Source organism: Kogia breviceps, chromosome 6 (genome assembly GCF_026419965.1).
Source record: "Kogia breviceps isolate mKogBre1 chromosome 6, mKogBre1 haplotype 1, whole genome shotgun sequence".
NCBI classification, from domain to species: domain Eukaryota; kingdom Metazoa; phylum Chordata; class Mammalia; order Artiodactyla; family Physeteridae; genus Kogia; species Kogia breviceps.
Window position 1 is genome coordinate 28,127,957 of NC_081315.1, and position 15,839 is coordinate 28,143,795.

A 15,839-nucleotide genomic window follows, 5' to 3' on the forward strand; every position below is an offset into this window, starting at 1 on the left:
AGACGACAGCATAATGCAAATTTAAAAAGTTAAATTATTATAACATAATCAACTCAGTAACTTGTGAACATTAAAATCTCCCAATTATGCAGTGTGCTTTTACTTGAACATTTTTCTACAAACTCCTAATCACAAATCAAATCACAAAACAGTGGAAAATAAGTCAAATTACGAAGTTTGAGGAGGTAATCTGGTAATTCCAGCTGAAAAAATTAGTGTGGATGAAAGCTAAGTGAAAGTTGAAAAAAGAAAAACTATATATATATATATATATATATATATATATATATATATATATATATAGTGAAATGGGACCAAAACAGCTAATACTGGCCTTTTCTACCTTACTGAAAAACCATTTAATAGTAGCCATGGGTTGAAAATACCAGTGAATATTATGTGCTGCTTCTACTTCTACCTGAGAATATTTTCTGTCTTCCCCATAGCAAACTTGAACAGATGTATATCTAAGGTATAGATGTTTCAGGTCCAAGTTCATTAAACACCAAAAGAAACATGTCTACTCCTATTCAAAACTGACCACCTTCTGTGTATCATCCCCCACCCCCAACCCTGTCCCTAAACCCACATTCTTTGTCTTGGTGAACTGCACCACCCTCTACCCACATGCCCAGAAGTCACCCTTGCCTTGGCACCCTTACCAAAGGTCTCCACAGGCTCACCCCTCCTCACTGCCACACCTACAGTATCGCTCCTTGCCCCCCAGGCAAGAGAACCATCTGCCCTGGGTCTGAAGGGCCATCCTCATCCAGATCCCTCTCCAAAAATTCATCCTCCAAGCTGTCTTTTGGAAAGCATGATCACTCACTGCCTTTTTTGAAGTTTCACAGTGGAAATTTGCATGCTAAAACTCCAGGGAAGTTCCACGGTACAGAAATCTGTTTCCTTTTTAATCCAGAGTCCTCTAAATAATTTGGTCACTGCACTTTTTCACAGAACACCTACTAGCAGGCTGAGGGACACTTTTCATCACTCTGCCTCAAAGCAGGAGCCACGGATACGTAAGGCTATGTGAAGATTTGAAGAGAATCTCTACAGGAGCTGACGGGCAAGAACCATCTTAAAGCAATCTACAAGGAAGCACCTTGTCAGCTAACATGATGCAGGTGATCATAATTTTCCAAGTCCTGTTTGGCTAGCCTTGAACTCTCTTGACAATAACATAAACCAGCCTGCATTTCACCACATTATTGACAGGGCTATCATTAGAGAATTTGCAAAAGGTTTTGCTGAAATCTATTACATTAGCTTTGTTTAAGGTATTCTCATCTACCAACCTAATGCACCTCTCAACAAAGAAAACAGCGTAAAGGCTGGCAACAAACAAAAGAATGGAGGACATCAGCATGCTTCCACCGCAAATATTTTTAAAGACTGGGTTTTTAAAAGAATATGATTATTGAAATATTTTATGCTGAATTCTCCCGATTATCTTAATTGGTCTTCTCTGTAAAACAAATGGATCAGTTAGGTAATTATTTCCTACAGTGTCCAGGAAATCCAGCTTGTCTTTTTTAAAACCGGCATAAGGACCATGGCTTGAGCAGAATTTCCTGAACTTACTAGTGAATACTCAAAATATTAGTTGATGAATATGATCCTCATAAAAGTTAATATCCAGGTGGTAAAGGGAAAGTTTTGTTACTAAAGTATAAGATGAAACAGATACCGGTATACAAATCTAGCTTATATAAAATCAGATTTGTCTCCCTTGCAAATGGAAACTGTTAACAGAGACTCCCTTGGGACAAAAACAAAAAACACGAAGACCCCTAAATTTTCATGCAAACGGCCTCCCCCCACCAAAAAAAAATAATAATAATAAAGGAACTTTCACATAAGGAAAGTAAGGAAAAGCACTGATAGTTCTACCTTAAGTCATATATATGCTCTTAAACACTATTTTGCAAAGGAAAAACCTGACTTTAAAATTTTATATTTTACAGACTGTGTTAAATTGCTGTTTTCCACAAGGAAGTAGTTTTTTTTCAGGAATATTAACAAGGAATCCTGCGAATTTATATTTTATCTGAAAACACTTTCACTTTTACTACCCCCCAAACATAGTTCCCTTCAACTGCATCATTTTCTACAGTTATTTGACTATAATGACATCTTAAAGACAGAACCTTAAGAATTTCATAATTTGCACCAGTTGCATAGTTGTAAAAGTTCACTGTTTGTAACTTTTTTGCTGTCTTCCCCCCTATATAACTATTACTATGTTCCTTTTTTTTTTTTTTTTTTTTACAGATGAGGTAAATGATAGAAATCAGCCCAAGGTCACCTAAGGGAGCCGGAGAACCAGTTAGAACTGAACACATCTGATTTCTATTCACTCACCTAATTCACGGAGCCACCTGATCTTTCTAAAAGCCCCGAACTAAACTATTTCTCCCTTAAAGGAAAAAAACGCCCCTTCAGATCATTTTTAAAAACTTATCTCCTCAAGCATTTCCATGATAGCGTGCTATGAAGTCAGATATACAATTAATACTTCCCAGAACTTCACAGATGGAGAACGCTGCTATCATTACTATGTAAATATGATCAATAACAGCACTTAGAGAAATGGCAATTCAAATGTTAAAGAGCAATTACTGCATTTGAAATTAAGTGGTTTCAAAAACTTGTCTGCTATCAAGTTTTCCTACTTGAAAACTTGTTATAATAAATAGTTAAAACTGTTGGTGCCATAAACCATTAAGATTTAAACCTAGTCTTTTAAAATTCATTAGGAAAAGCTGTGCACCTAAATTCAGTAGCAGGGTACTGATGCCACCAAAAGAAGCCTCATCCCTTCTTGGATGCCTTTAGAATTCCAACTGATGCCACAGAAAGCATAATCTCTTTCAGGAGTTTCGTGAATACGAATAAGGAACGGGAAATGCACGAATTTCCAGAGCCCCTTTCATACAGGATCTATCAGGATCTGTTATCTCCTTCAACTGCCCTTTCACCGCTACACCTCCGGCTGAAATTTGGGTGCTTCCGCAATTGATAGAGAAAAGAAATATTATTCAAACGTCCTTTAAAAAACTGTACAAGGAAAACGATCCGAAATTCATCTTTGGGTAAAGGGAAGGGTGGTAGACCTCCCACTGCCAAAGCCGGTTGAAAGCTGCTCGTTAGAGGGCATTTATCCAAAGTGGCCAAACTTTCCCAAAATAGTCCTCTGGCGGTCAAAGGGGAGAAAAAGTGGAAAACCAAAACAAAACAACAAGCACACAGCACCCTACTGACTGCCTCCGGATTACGCAGCCACTTCTCCCGGCAAAGTGCACGCTCCCGCGCCGCGGCCGCACGCCTACCCGGGGAAGCGGCGCCCAGCCGCGCACCCGTACACACCTGCCTCGGCCGGGGTCCGTCTCACGGCGTCTACCTGTTGCAGCGCTTGCCAACGCCACGACACTCCGGCTGCGGAGCCCCCCTAAATCCAACCGCATCCAGGCCAGCGAGTGCCGCTCTCCCTGCAGCGGGAGAGTCCGAGGCAGCAACGCTCTTGCACCCAGGTGACTGCACGCGTTTCCTCCGAGCGGCCTGAAGTTGGCTTACGTCTTCCCAGTCCAATGACACCCCGGGCGCGGAGGGGCGGAGAGAAGGGGGCACGGGTAGGGCCAGGGCGTGCGAAGTAGGGAGGGAGAGAGCTCGAGAGGGCGGGCGAAAGCCCGGAGGGGGAGTGGGCCAGCTCCAGGGCCGGCCCTTTTAAAAGCCGGTCACATGTCCAGATAAAAAGTTCAGGTTGCTATCCCGCCTCCCTGGGCCCTTCCCATTGGCCCGGAGGGAAGCAAGTCTCCACGCTGCACGGGCCAGGCGGGCTTCTCATTGGACAATTCTGGCTGTCAGTCACCAGGAGGGCGACATGACTGATACAAAGTTGCTGCGACACAGCCTGGACTCGGCAGCTCCCTTAAAGCCGCAGAAGCGGTGGCCGCTTGGGGTGCAGGGCAGCGGCTACGCCACTAGGTACCCTCCACCCGCGGCCCTCCGCCCCCATCGCTCGACTGCCCCAAAGTTGCTCACGCCCACCTGGCTTTCCTCCTGGCTAAACCCAGGATGTCTGGAAAGACGTGAAAAGTCTGGTGACGCGGAAGAAGTCGGTTTTTCCGAAAGCCAGTCAAGGTGCCGTCCCCTGTCGCTCTCCACCTGCAGCTTCAGGTGAGCGGCAGCCCTGGCCCAGGCGCCGCCCACCGCGTCCGCGCTCAGGGGAGGACTCTCAGTGGGCTTCTTCAGACCCCCGAGGTTCCGCTCCCCGCCCCTCCCGTCTGTCTGCCGAGTTACCTCTCAGCCGAGAAGCCGCAGCGTCCGCTGCTAGCGAGCAGGAGGATCACGTTCCCACTCGATTTGAATTTCCTTGTTTTAACCGTGCCGGAAAAGCAAGTGATTTCACTGCAGCCAAAAACCTTTAAACACAGCTTCTCTCCCACCTCCCCCACCCCCCAAAAAGTGCCAGGGTCAAGAGCTGCTGCACTCCTTCCTTATAATTTTGTTGCTGTATTTATTACTTTCGTATTGGATTTTTCCACTAGTTCAATTTGAAAGAAAGCTTACCATCGAGGAGAGTCACTTCTTTATAATGGGGGGGGGCACATAATTGAGAGAAACAAACGGGAGTGGGGACGGAAACAAACTGTTTTCTAAGGATCAAGTGTCTGCAAGAAGAAATTTCGGTTTCCCTCCAATCGCCTCCACCTCGATTCTCCTCCCGCCCACCCAAACGCTGAAGCTACTAAGCGAAAGGATGGGCTTCTTAACTTTGATTTGTAAGGACTTTGAGGCTCCGCGTATGAGGCTCCGTTTCAGATTCCCGGCTGGCCCAGAGTCAGCACCAGTGACGTACACACCTAAATCTGGTCCCCCGGCCCTTGGCGACCCGCAGCCCGGCGGCGGCAGCTGTGCAGCCTCCCACCTCACCCTTGCCCCGCACCAGCCAAACTCGGAAGGGGGGAGGGAGTTAGCCCTGTGCTCAAAGGCCCCTCCCCTCCTTACAGTTAATTAAGCTTCAGGATTCAGACCCCGAACCCAGGGAAACTCGAACTCTCCGCAGCTCCAGGTAGGAAACTCCCTGGCTGCGGGAGAGACGGCGGCGGCGCAAGAGAGCTGGTCCCAACCCCTGACTCTGGTGCTCAGCAGTCCCCCGCGCTGAGCGGCCCGCTGCGCACCAGCAGCCGGGAGTCCCCGCAAGTGTCCCAACTTTCCCGCGGGGCTCGAGGTCATGCGCGCTCTCCTGGCCAGACGAGCGGCCGGGCATCGATCGCACCCGGGGCCGAGCGCGAGCGGCCAGCAGGAGGGAAGGGAGTCCCGGACCTAGCACCCGGGCACGAGAGGAGACAGCGGCTCCGCCTGCGCCGCCGAATTATTCATTATTAAAGGAATGGACGTGTCTCTTTTACTAAGTTTTTACCTCCTTTACGGAGGGCCGGTCTTGCCCTGGATCTCAGCTTCTTACAGAATCTAGGTTAGAATCTTGCAGGGAGAGCCGCCGCGATTGCTCGCCCGCCGCCCAGCACCCGCGCCCGGAGGCGGCCCGGCGGGCACCTCGTCTCCTGCCCGCAGCCCCCCTCGGCTCGCCAACCCGCGCCCTTTGCGCGGACCATGCCTTCCCCGGGGCCGCCCTGTGCTCCCCGGGTCCCCTCCCGCCGCTGTCAGCGCAAAGTGACTGTCGCCGCACTCACCTTTTCTAGGACATGGTGGGGAGGCCGGGGCGCGGGGGGTGGGTGGGGGCAACCAACTCCCGCCGCCGCCGCTACTGCCGCCACCAGCAAGTCCAATATTAGCAGATCGGCGGTAAGGATGGAGAGGAAGAGAATCCCTGCAGTCGCCCTACTGACGGTGGGTAGAGCAATAGAGCAGTAGTGTCGTTACCCGGCAGGAGGAGGCGAGGCGGCGGCGCCAAATCGCGCAGAGCGGGACGCGGGCGCCCGCCCGCCCCCAGCAGCTGGCGGCCGGGCCTCAGGCGGGCCCCTCTCCCGGGGCTGCTGGGTCTCCTGGGCGGTGACGGCGGCGGCCCTGGGAGCCGGGAAGTCCGGCGGGATGACCCCAAGCCAGCCGCCCCGCAACGGGCTTTCCGCGCCCCCTCCCCAGGCCTGGGGTGGCCGGTGACAGCTCGGGCGGCTGAGCGTGTGCGTGTGTGTGTGTGTGTGTGTGTGTGTGTGTGTGTGTGTGTGTGTGTTAAGGGGGCGGCCGCAGGGGGAGCCCGCGGCGCCGCGGCCCCCTCGCCGGGTCACACCCTCACCAGCAGGAGGAGGCAGCAAAGCATCCAGCCACCAGCTGGTGGGAAAGGGGGCCGGGGGCTCCCGTGGCCGCCCTCCCACCCACGCCACTGGCTGCGAGGAGGCCGAGAGCAAACGGAACCCCAGTGCACGTCACCCCACACCCCTCCCCACGGCTCCCCAAAGTCCAGCCCTGACCTCGCGCCACGGCCTCAGGTGCAGTTCCCAGCCGCGGGGGGAGACGCGGGCTAGGGACCACGCGCGGGGGGCAGCAGGGAAAAGTTTCTTTTCCTGCTCCCCAGCTGCCCACCGGGCGAGGCTGCTCCTCTCCCCCTTCTCTCTCGGGATCGCAGCGCCTGTGCCCCACCCCCACCGTGGGGGGGCGGCGAGGAAGGACAGGGTGTCTGCGCGCGGGGGAGAATGGCGAGGAGAGGCGGGCGCCACCGGTCCCCTCGCTCTGACAGCGACTCGGACGCCGCCGCCGCCCGCTCGGCCGAGCGAGCGGAGGAAGGGGCCGAGCGCCGGGAGCCCTCCACTCTCAGCTCGCCGAGCGCCGCGCGCGCCCCCGCGCCGCCCCGCGCGCCCCCGAGCCCTCCCGCCGCCTGGGCAGACACCTACGCAAACGCGAAAGTGAAAGGGGGCGACCGAGCCGAGAGGGCGGCCGATGGCTCAAGGGAGCGCGGCGGGGGGCGGAGGATGGAGCTGTGACCTGCGGTCCCGAGATTCTCCCGCTCCGGCTGCCCTGCGGAGCAGCCTGTGCCTCCTGGCTCCAGAGTCTTCCGAAGTCCCACGTCCTCCACCCCCCACCCCGCCCCCCCGCGCCACACAGATCACCCCCATGAGAGCCAATGTGTGCGTGTGTGTGTGTGCGTGTTCACGGGCACTCACGTGTGGGAGAGATACGCTTCCGCCCCAGACTCTTCTACCTCACCGTTACACTTACCCTTAGCGGAAGATTTGGGGTGGGCGGGGGCATGCCTTGTGAATATCGCTACCACTTACAGGCTCCCCTGCTCTTGGTCGTTTAGGACTCAATTAAACCCCAGGAACTGACCACATACGCCCCTTTCCCGGCTACACACTCCTTTTCCTACAGGCTTTATTGACCCCTTCCCCCTGCCCTTCGCTGGGTTCTTTCCCGTTTTCTTTCTAAATAGCTGTGAAAGTTGTTAATCCCTTCCCACTGTGTTAAACACGGAGCTGCCCTGCTAACACAATCACTGCGTCTCTTCAACCACACTCCCACAGTCCGAGTCTCGAGCTGTCCATTGCGTCGTCACCCACGCAGTGCTGGCGCTACCCTGTTCTTGCATGGCTCAAGGTGGCATTTGGCCTGTAGCAAAAGAACATTTTGCCTGTTTCCTTATGGGTAGGGAAGGTGAAGTTCTTAAGGTATTATGTTTTAGGTGAAATCAAGAAAACCATAATTAAATGATACCTTTTAAAAATTAACAATAGTCAATGAACTTTTAAAAGCACCACCATGTAGAAGTGTATTGACTGCAAAAACTGAATTTTGAACTGCATCAAAAATAGGACGGATTGACACTGATGCATTGATATAATGGACAGAAAGATGAATAGTTATGTGATTAAAGCATGTATATGGTACAATACTAGTGGTAGAATCTAGGTGGTGGTTTTTTGTATGTTTGAAACTTTTTATAATGAAATGTTAGAGAAAAAGAACCCTCCTTTAAGGTAACTTTTGTAATGTAAATTCAGTTTACAAAATCGATAAATTAGGCATTTGATTATTCTTTTCTCCTTTACAAAACGATTGTCCTTAAACTTTTTTTTACCTAGGTACCCCATCACTATTTTAATCAGTAATTTCTATTACAAACATCTTGTCAGGGATCAGACTCTGTTGTAAAGCGGGGTTATAACTGCAATATTTTAGAAATCTAGAAGATTTCTTCCTGCGTTTTTCTCTTGTCCAATTTCAAATTTTAATCTTCCATGCTTTAAAACAGTTTTGTATTATAAAACTAAGATTGAGGTTTTAAGCATTTATATATATTCTTTTGAAACTTTTTCACACCAAAACATCTTGTGGGGAGGTCCATATGCCCACGTATATCAGTTTCTCTTATCCTTCGACAGAGATGTTAGGGTATCTTGCCATTACTAACAGGCAAAACTTTATTTTTGGAAATCTGAGTATTTGGGTATTTGCCCAAACTTTTGAACGATTACGTTTCCGTCTTCTCTTCATTTTCTTTTGCTGGCTGTAAGAGATGGTCTTGTGCCACCCTAAAAGGAAAACAGCTCCAAGATAAGATCTGTGGCTCCCTCATCTGAAGAAAAGGTGGCACTGGTTTTGCTGGGAATCACCCCACAAGTAATGTCTCTGAGAGACTCCCTCAAAGATGGAGATGCAGGTTTTTCTGGTTGTTCAGAATATTCTTCGTTCCAATGCTCATTAATAAAGAGCCCTATCAACGTTAAAAATGTACGCCTAGAAATGTCATTACTTGCTGTTTTTTGAGCTCTTAACAAACTTTGTTCTTTTCATCCTTTTAGATCTATTTTTTCTTTGCAAAAGGGTAGAAATGTGTTTTTAAGAAAAATAAAAATTAAGAAAGGAAAAGCACAGAAAAGGACCTCAATTTCATCTCCAAATCGTTGGAGACTATTTACATCTGCCAAATAGTCTCAAAGCTTGAAGCAGCATAAGATCTGTCCCTTTTGACGATTGTTCACCCTCCTTGCACAGTCGCTGTACCTTAGGACACCTCCCTCCCTCATCCCATTAGTGTCAAACTCCCTGAGGTTTGCTACCATAAAGTGCACGACTCTGCGTTTTCAATTTACATGTGTGACGTCACATCCTCTATTATATAACTTCAGATACGAAGCTTAATATCATCTAAGTTTGTGTTGGAAAAAATCCTCCCTTGCTCTTTATTTCAGCTTTAGCAGAACCATCCCTTAGTTCTCTGATCCAAATCCCACTTCTTCAAACAGCTGACACTGGGGGGAGAAAGAAACGACATGGAGTTGTTTAAGCCGTGAAATTTTAAGCAACTCCCCAAATTGAATATATTTTGAAATGTATTAAATACCACTCCTTTATATCTTTATTTACTGATAGGAAAGTAAAGCCCATTAAGTATCATATAATTTAATTGTATTCAATAATTTTAAGAAGTTAAAGACTAAGCATTTGGTCATAGTTAACTTCATTAATAAGCCTAGTCATGCTGGCACTTTTTTTTTTTCTTTCTAAAAAGCTAAGCGTTTTTTTTTCCCCTGTCTGTTACCAGCTGTTGGAAAGAGTTGAGAAAGACAGAGAGAGTCAGAGAGAGAAAGGAGGGGGGTGTTGGAGAGAAAAGATGAATAGGAGAATAATATAAGATAGAACTTCTTTGTTTATTGCAAAACACACATGTTACAGTTTATAAACACTGAAAGCAAATAAGAAATTGTGCACCAGAAGAGAAATACAAAACATATCAGAGTTTTTGTTAATATCCAAAATAGACCAAATTCAATTTTCTGGACTACTTGGAATATTTTATTAGCTTTGCTTACTCATTAATTTCCGTATTTGTTTACCAAACTATTTATTCATCTGTCTACCTTAATTTCATTTGTAGTCATTTTAAACAGAAAACACACAAACCTCATGCATTTCTATGACCAGATTTTGAGATGACAGAGCACCAAACAGCACATGCATCACAATTAGTATGCCATATTATTAGAAGCAAATCAGATTTCACTGTGCCTACACTGATGTTCTAAATTTAGAAATAATGTACAGTAGTTGAAAAGGGGGGATGGGTAGGAACTCAGAACAGTGTATTTTAATAAAAATAAATATATTTGCAATTATTCTTTCCTTCTCTCCTCTTTTTCTTGGTTTAGTGCAGGAAATTCATCACCTTTAAATAACTGTGCTAATCTTATATAAATAACTGCATGGTTTGTGGGCTCATTAGAATTATGCATCAAGGCTGTTTCTCTGATATTATGTGCAATAACAACCGCAGAAAAGTGAAACAATCCAGTTGGTCAGGTGTGGGAAATAAGAGTCTGTCAAACTTGATGAAAAACTCATTTAGAATTTCTCATTAGGACTTCACAGGAGCAGTTATCTTTTCAGTAGTTGGCACTATATTTTTAGCAGCATTTTAACAGCTGTCAGTAACAACTAAGACAACATTCTGATCAACACTTTAAAAAAAAATTCTAACAAAGATGATTGCAAGGAAACAAAATGCTTCAGGATTTAAATGTTTAGCTCTGAAAGCAAAAACAAAAAAGATATTTTCTTGTGACGTAAAATGTTAACAATGCATCAAGGGCAGGCAAAAAGGTATCCACATAAAATAAGGCCAAGTGAATTCTTAAGTTTTCATTTTCTGATACCTAGGTACACATAATAAAGGTTAATTTATTCTTGAAAGGTGTGTTCAATGTCAGAAACAGAAACCTCAGAATAAGATGATGTGCACTGGATCTTGTCATATAATTGCAAGTAGGTCAGGAATAGCCATGTGGGCATCCGAAAGGAATAAAATCTTCTCCCTAACATTAGAGTTTATAAAGGGGGGGTTATCACATGTCAGATATATGACACTGGAAATAGCAGACAGAAAAAATGTAAGAGGCTTCATGACAGATGTCATCTTTATTCCTAAAGATAGAGGTAAATTTGCTGTGGGTAATGCATTACAAAGCAAACTAAAACTAATCTCTGCAAGTGTCAAATTTCCCTTTCATCTGCAGTCTCCCCAAACTGAGTGATTTTTGTTCTGAGAGAAGTAATGGTATATTATTAAAGCAGCCTACTGAATCATCCTATCCAGAGGTCATCTGCTCATTTCGAGGACCTAATCCAAATTTTGAGTTTGTCCCAACTAAGGCAGCTGAGTATTTCCCACTTCATCTAGCTGGCATGGTGGGGAATGAATGCATTCTTAGATCAAATGATATTTTTATTATATTGCATTTGTTTTTTTTTCCTAATCCTTGTAGGGGCAGCGATCTACTAGCTCTTTTGATATGAAGCCTTTTTAACTGCTTGGTAGGACTTTTTTCAACAGACGTGCAATTTTCATAAAAATTGAGGTAGATATCCTTTCTTCTTTCCCAGCACAAACCCCTGTCAGATGCAGATCTTTCGGGGTTGATATTTTTTCACAGAGCACTATATGGTTTTCTTAGTGCATACATTTTTGACATTAAATATCCATATGTAAAAATGAAACATGTATCAACACCTTCTATCTGGAAGGTATAGGCCACATCAATTATTAATATTTAAGCCACAATCTATTTGGAAGTGCTTAGTGCTAATTATAGCTAAACTTTAATATTTTATCAAAACAAGTAGAAATTTAAGCTAGTTTATTACTTTAAAAAAAAAAAAAGCTTTTTAATGACCTTCACTATGAATGTCCTTTAAGTAGAAGCTAAGTAGACTTACAATGCCACCATATGACAGTACAGATTGCTTGCTTGTATAAAGGACCAAGTAAGCACCTAAGTAAAGTCTTGGGATTCTTCTAATACACTTATACATGTAACTTTTATGTTGTTGTTTTGATTTAATACAAAAGCACATATTTTTACAATAATTATATATCTCAAAAGAAAAAATTCCAGGAAAATTATTTTTATAACTACATCAATTCTATATATACTATTACCCCATTCATTTATAAATTACATTGCTTTTATTTCCAATTTGAACATGACATGAACTGAAGCTTTGTTTGAAAATATATATTTTTAAATTACCTTTATTTGTAAAAAATATATTATTACAATTCAATAAAAATTGCCAAGGAACAAAATGCAATATCATATACACATATTTTTATCCATTCTATGTTATTTCCATGGCACCATATGATTAAAATACTAGAATACAATTACTAATACTTTAGCAAACTATGGATCCAATAGCTAAATCAAGATTATTAATCATAGCAAGTATACTCACTGAGAAATTCAAGCAAACACTAACTTCTACAGATAATTCAAAAAGCCCAAGGTAAAGAAGGAGCCCCAAGGCTCAATCTCCTATGAAAAGTCTAATCAGTAACTTTCAGCCTAGAGCTGTATTTCACTACCCCTTTTCACAGAACCAGGAAATCAAACAGTACAGTAAAATCAGCTTGCATGGCTTTGAATCCTGGCTCCATCACCTACTAACCATATGACCCAGGGCAAATTACTTAATCTTTCTAAATTTAGGTTTCCTCACTTTGTAACATGAGACAATTGACACCACAACAGGATATGTACTTAACACAGTACCTGGATCTGGTAAGTGCTCTCCAAAAGTGTTAGATATCTACCTCCAGAGATGTGTCATAGAAAATCTAGACTGATTCATTTGAGGATTCAAGATCTTGCCTCCAATTCAGAGGAGTTTTGAGATCCCTCAAGAATCAGAGCTTTGCCTGAGATCTTCAAGCACTTCAGACTTCTAAGAATCCTCTTCCCTAGAGCAGTGATTCTCAAATTTTATTGTGCATCTGAATCACTTGGAGAGCCTTTTAAAAGCTTACTTGGCTCCACTCTTAGAGTTTCCCATTCAGTAGGCAAGGGGTGAGACCTAAAAATTTGTAATTCTAACAAGTTCCCAGCTGGATGTTTATGTTGCTGCTCTAGGGACTACTCTTTGAGAACCACTGCCCTAGAGTATAGAACAAGAAGCAGTTGCCCCCAGGCTGCTCACTTTTCAAGGTTTAAGTTACTGCTGGCAGCTGCTGATTCAGGGTAGGTGAGAGGGAGGGATGAGAAACACAAAGCAAGAGACTGAAGAAAGGAAGTGTCAGGTAGTGATAAAGCAGGGTGGGGCTTCACAATCACATACTCATTGGAATCATGAGGCTGGCTAACTGCTGCTGAGTGAGGACTCTCTCTCCACAGCCCTCAGACTATATGTTGATTTTTCATGACCTCTGGATTCTTCCCCTGAATCAGTATTCGGGAAGTACTTTACCACTTTCAGGCTCTTAAAGTATCTGTTGGTTTATTATTGTATTATCTTAAGCCACTAACTTTGGTTTATTGGAGGAGCGGGGTTGGGGGTAGGGTGAGAACTGGTAGACCACATTCCTTCAATTACCTTTGCACATAGTTCACTGTGGCCAAGTCCAGATTACTTTTCTCCCTGTATCCTGAGTGTGTCATGAAGATGAACCCATTACTCTTGAGTTAGATTTTAACTGATGCTTTTATTTTCAGGTTTCATCAAATCAGAAGGGAACATTAGGTCAATGGGATGTGATAAGCTTTTGACAAAGCCATAGTGGTCATTCCTAGTTTTTAACCAACTATTACTTGAGGAGATTTCCAATATTTTTCTCAGGAGTTCAGGCCTCCTGTTTACCTCAATAACAAGTTCATTGCTTTAAGAAATGATGTTGACATTGTAAGATTTAACTTCCTTAAGAAATTGAAAAAATGCAATTCAATCAAGATAGATGAAACCCCTGTACTTAGACAGATGGACTTGAAGAATAATCAAGGAAAGCCAGCAGAAAGAAAAATAACACTATATTCCTAGTGTTACTTAAATCAAATGACCTGGCATGAGCGAGATTAGAAAGGGAAGAGTAGAATATGGTACTTGTGAGGAAACTTGGTGTTGTACTTCGCAGTAGACCCTTATTGGAGCATTATGTCATCCATAGGTTGTGGAAACTGTTCAGAAAGACAAACATCATTAACAGTTTTTGAAAGCAAGAAATATGTGAAAAAATTAAATTCCCTTAACCTTGTAAACAGTGACTTCATACAAAACTAATCATAACAAGTCAGATAGCCCATTGAGTTCATTTTATTTTTTGCTACTGTGAAAATCACTTAGAGTTTTTGACTACATCTTTTTAAATATTGTTATATATTTAATTATAATATTATAAAGCATAACATATTTCAAAGTTTATAAATGTTTCATAAAATATTTCAAGCACACCAAAAAATAATCATAGGTTTCCATGTAGTCACCACCCTCATATTCTGAGGTGGGAACATTTTGTCATATTTGCTGCAGAAGTATAAAATCTTGCATGGGAGTGATACATTCCTATTTCTTGATAGGGGTTACTGCTGGAGAGGGAGGGAGACAAAAAGTATAGGGGGTAGTTTTTATCAGCTGGGAATTTTGCTTCCATTGTTAAAAGCTCTGAGTATTGCATCCTCTGCCCCATATCTTAAGAAGAGGGAATTAGTTCTTAATATATCCAAACAACACTCAAAGTTGGGCTGGTAGATAATCCCAGCTCATAGTTTCCATTGAGGGCAGGGATTTAAAAGTCAAACTATGCTCTCTGAGATCCTCAAGAATGAAGATGACTTCAGGGCCATGAGAACTGACCACCTAGGAAACTACACATCCTTGGAAAGGAGCAATTCAAGTTCAGTTCATTTCAATAGTATTGTTTTTTGCATCACTTTCCAATCATCTTTCTTCCTAGCCCAATTAATTCTAATAGTCTTTTACCCAATGAAATTCAGGGCTGATATAAATCATTACATGCTGATCTTAAATAATTACCAGAACTATTCTGACTGGTTGGCCCATGTTGTATGAATTGTTAAGTGTTTTGACTCTAATCCTAGAGGAAAGTGTTCAGTCCAATTCAGACAGGTGTCTTAGTCTGTTGGGGATCCTATAACAAAATACCACAGACTGGGTAGTTTATAAACAGCAGAAATGTATATCTCACAATTCTGGAAGCTGGATGTTCAAGATCAGGTGCCAGTGTGGTTGAGTGAGGACTCTCTTCTGGAGAACAGACTTCTTTTTTTTTTTTTTTTTTTATGTTGGAGCATAGTCGATTAACAATATTGTATTAGTTTCAGGTGTATAGCAAAGTGGTTAAGTTATTCATATACATCAACAATGGTTTTACAGTGGTTATTCTCTCACATAAGTGTCCTGATACAATTTGAGGGAGGACGAGGTAGTAAAAATTCACTTACAAAAACATGTTTTCATGAAGGTCATTTCTTTTTTATTTTTCTTTATATTGGAGCACAGTTGATTAACAACGTTGTGCTAGTTTCAGGTATACCGTAAGGTGATTCAGTTATACATACACATGTATCTATTCTTTTTCAAATTCTTTCCCCATTTAGGTTATTACAGAATATTGAGCAGAGTTCCCTGTGCTATACAGTACGTCCTCCTTGATTATCTATTTTAAATATAGTAGTGTGTACATGTCAATCCCAAACTCCCAATCTCTCCAGCCCCCCTTCCCTTCCCCCTGGTAACCATAAGTTCATTCTCTAAGTCTGTGAGTCTGTTTCTGTTTTGTAAATAAGTTCGTTTGGATCATTTTTTTTAAGATTCTGCATATATAAATATCATATGATATTTGTCTTCCTCTGTCTGATTTACTTCACTTAGGATGATAATCTCCAAGTCCATCCATGTCGCTGCAAATGGCAATGTTTCATTCTTTTTAATGGCTGAGTAATACTCCATTGTATATATGTACCACATCTTCTTTATCCATTCATCTGTTGATGGACATTTAGGTTGCTTCCACGTCTTGGCTATTGTAAACAGCTCTGCAAGGAACATTGGGGTGCATGTATCCTTTTGAACTATGTTTTTCTCCAGATACGTGC

The 15,839-nt window shown here is 43.6% G+C and overlaps 1 protein-coding gene across 3 annotated transcripts in view; it reads right to left on the reverse strand.

Annotated features, from left to right (window-relative positions):
- Nucleotides 1–6,352, reverse strand: part of NR3C2 (nuclear receptor subfamily 3 group C member 2) — a 378,984-nt gene extending 372,632 nt beyond the window's left edge. The window contains exon 1 of one of the 3 annotated variants that reach the window (XM_067035635.1): nt 5,697–6,352. The gene's annotated coding sequence lies outside the window, so the exon portion shown is untranslated. Of the gene's footprint in view, nt 1–3,369; nt 5,301–5,696 lie in introns of those variants that run through there. The other 2 variants (XM_059066724.2, XM_059066723.2) reach the window with 2 other exon arrangements.
- Nucleotides 6,353–15,839: the final 9,487 nt, after the last annotated feature.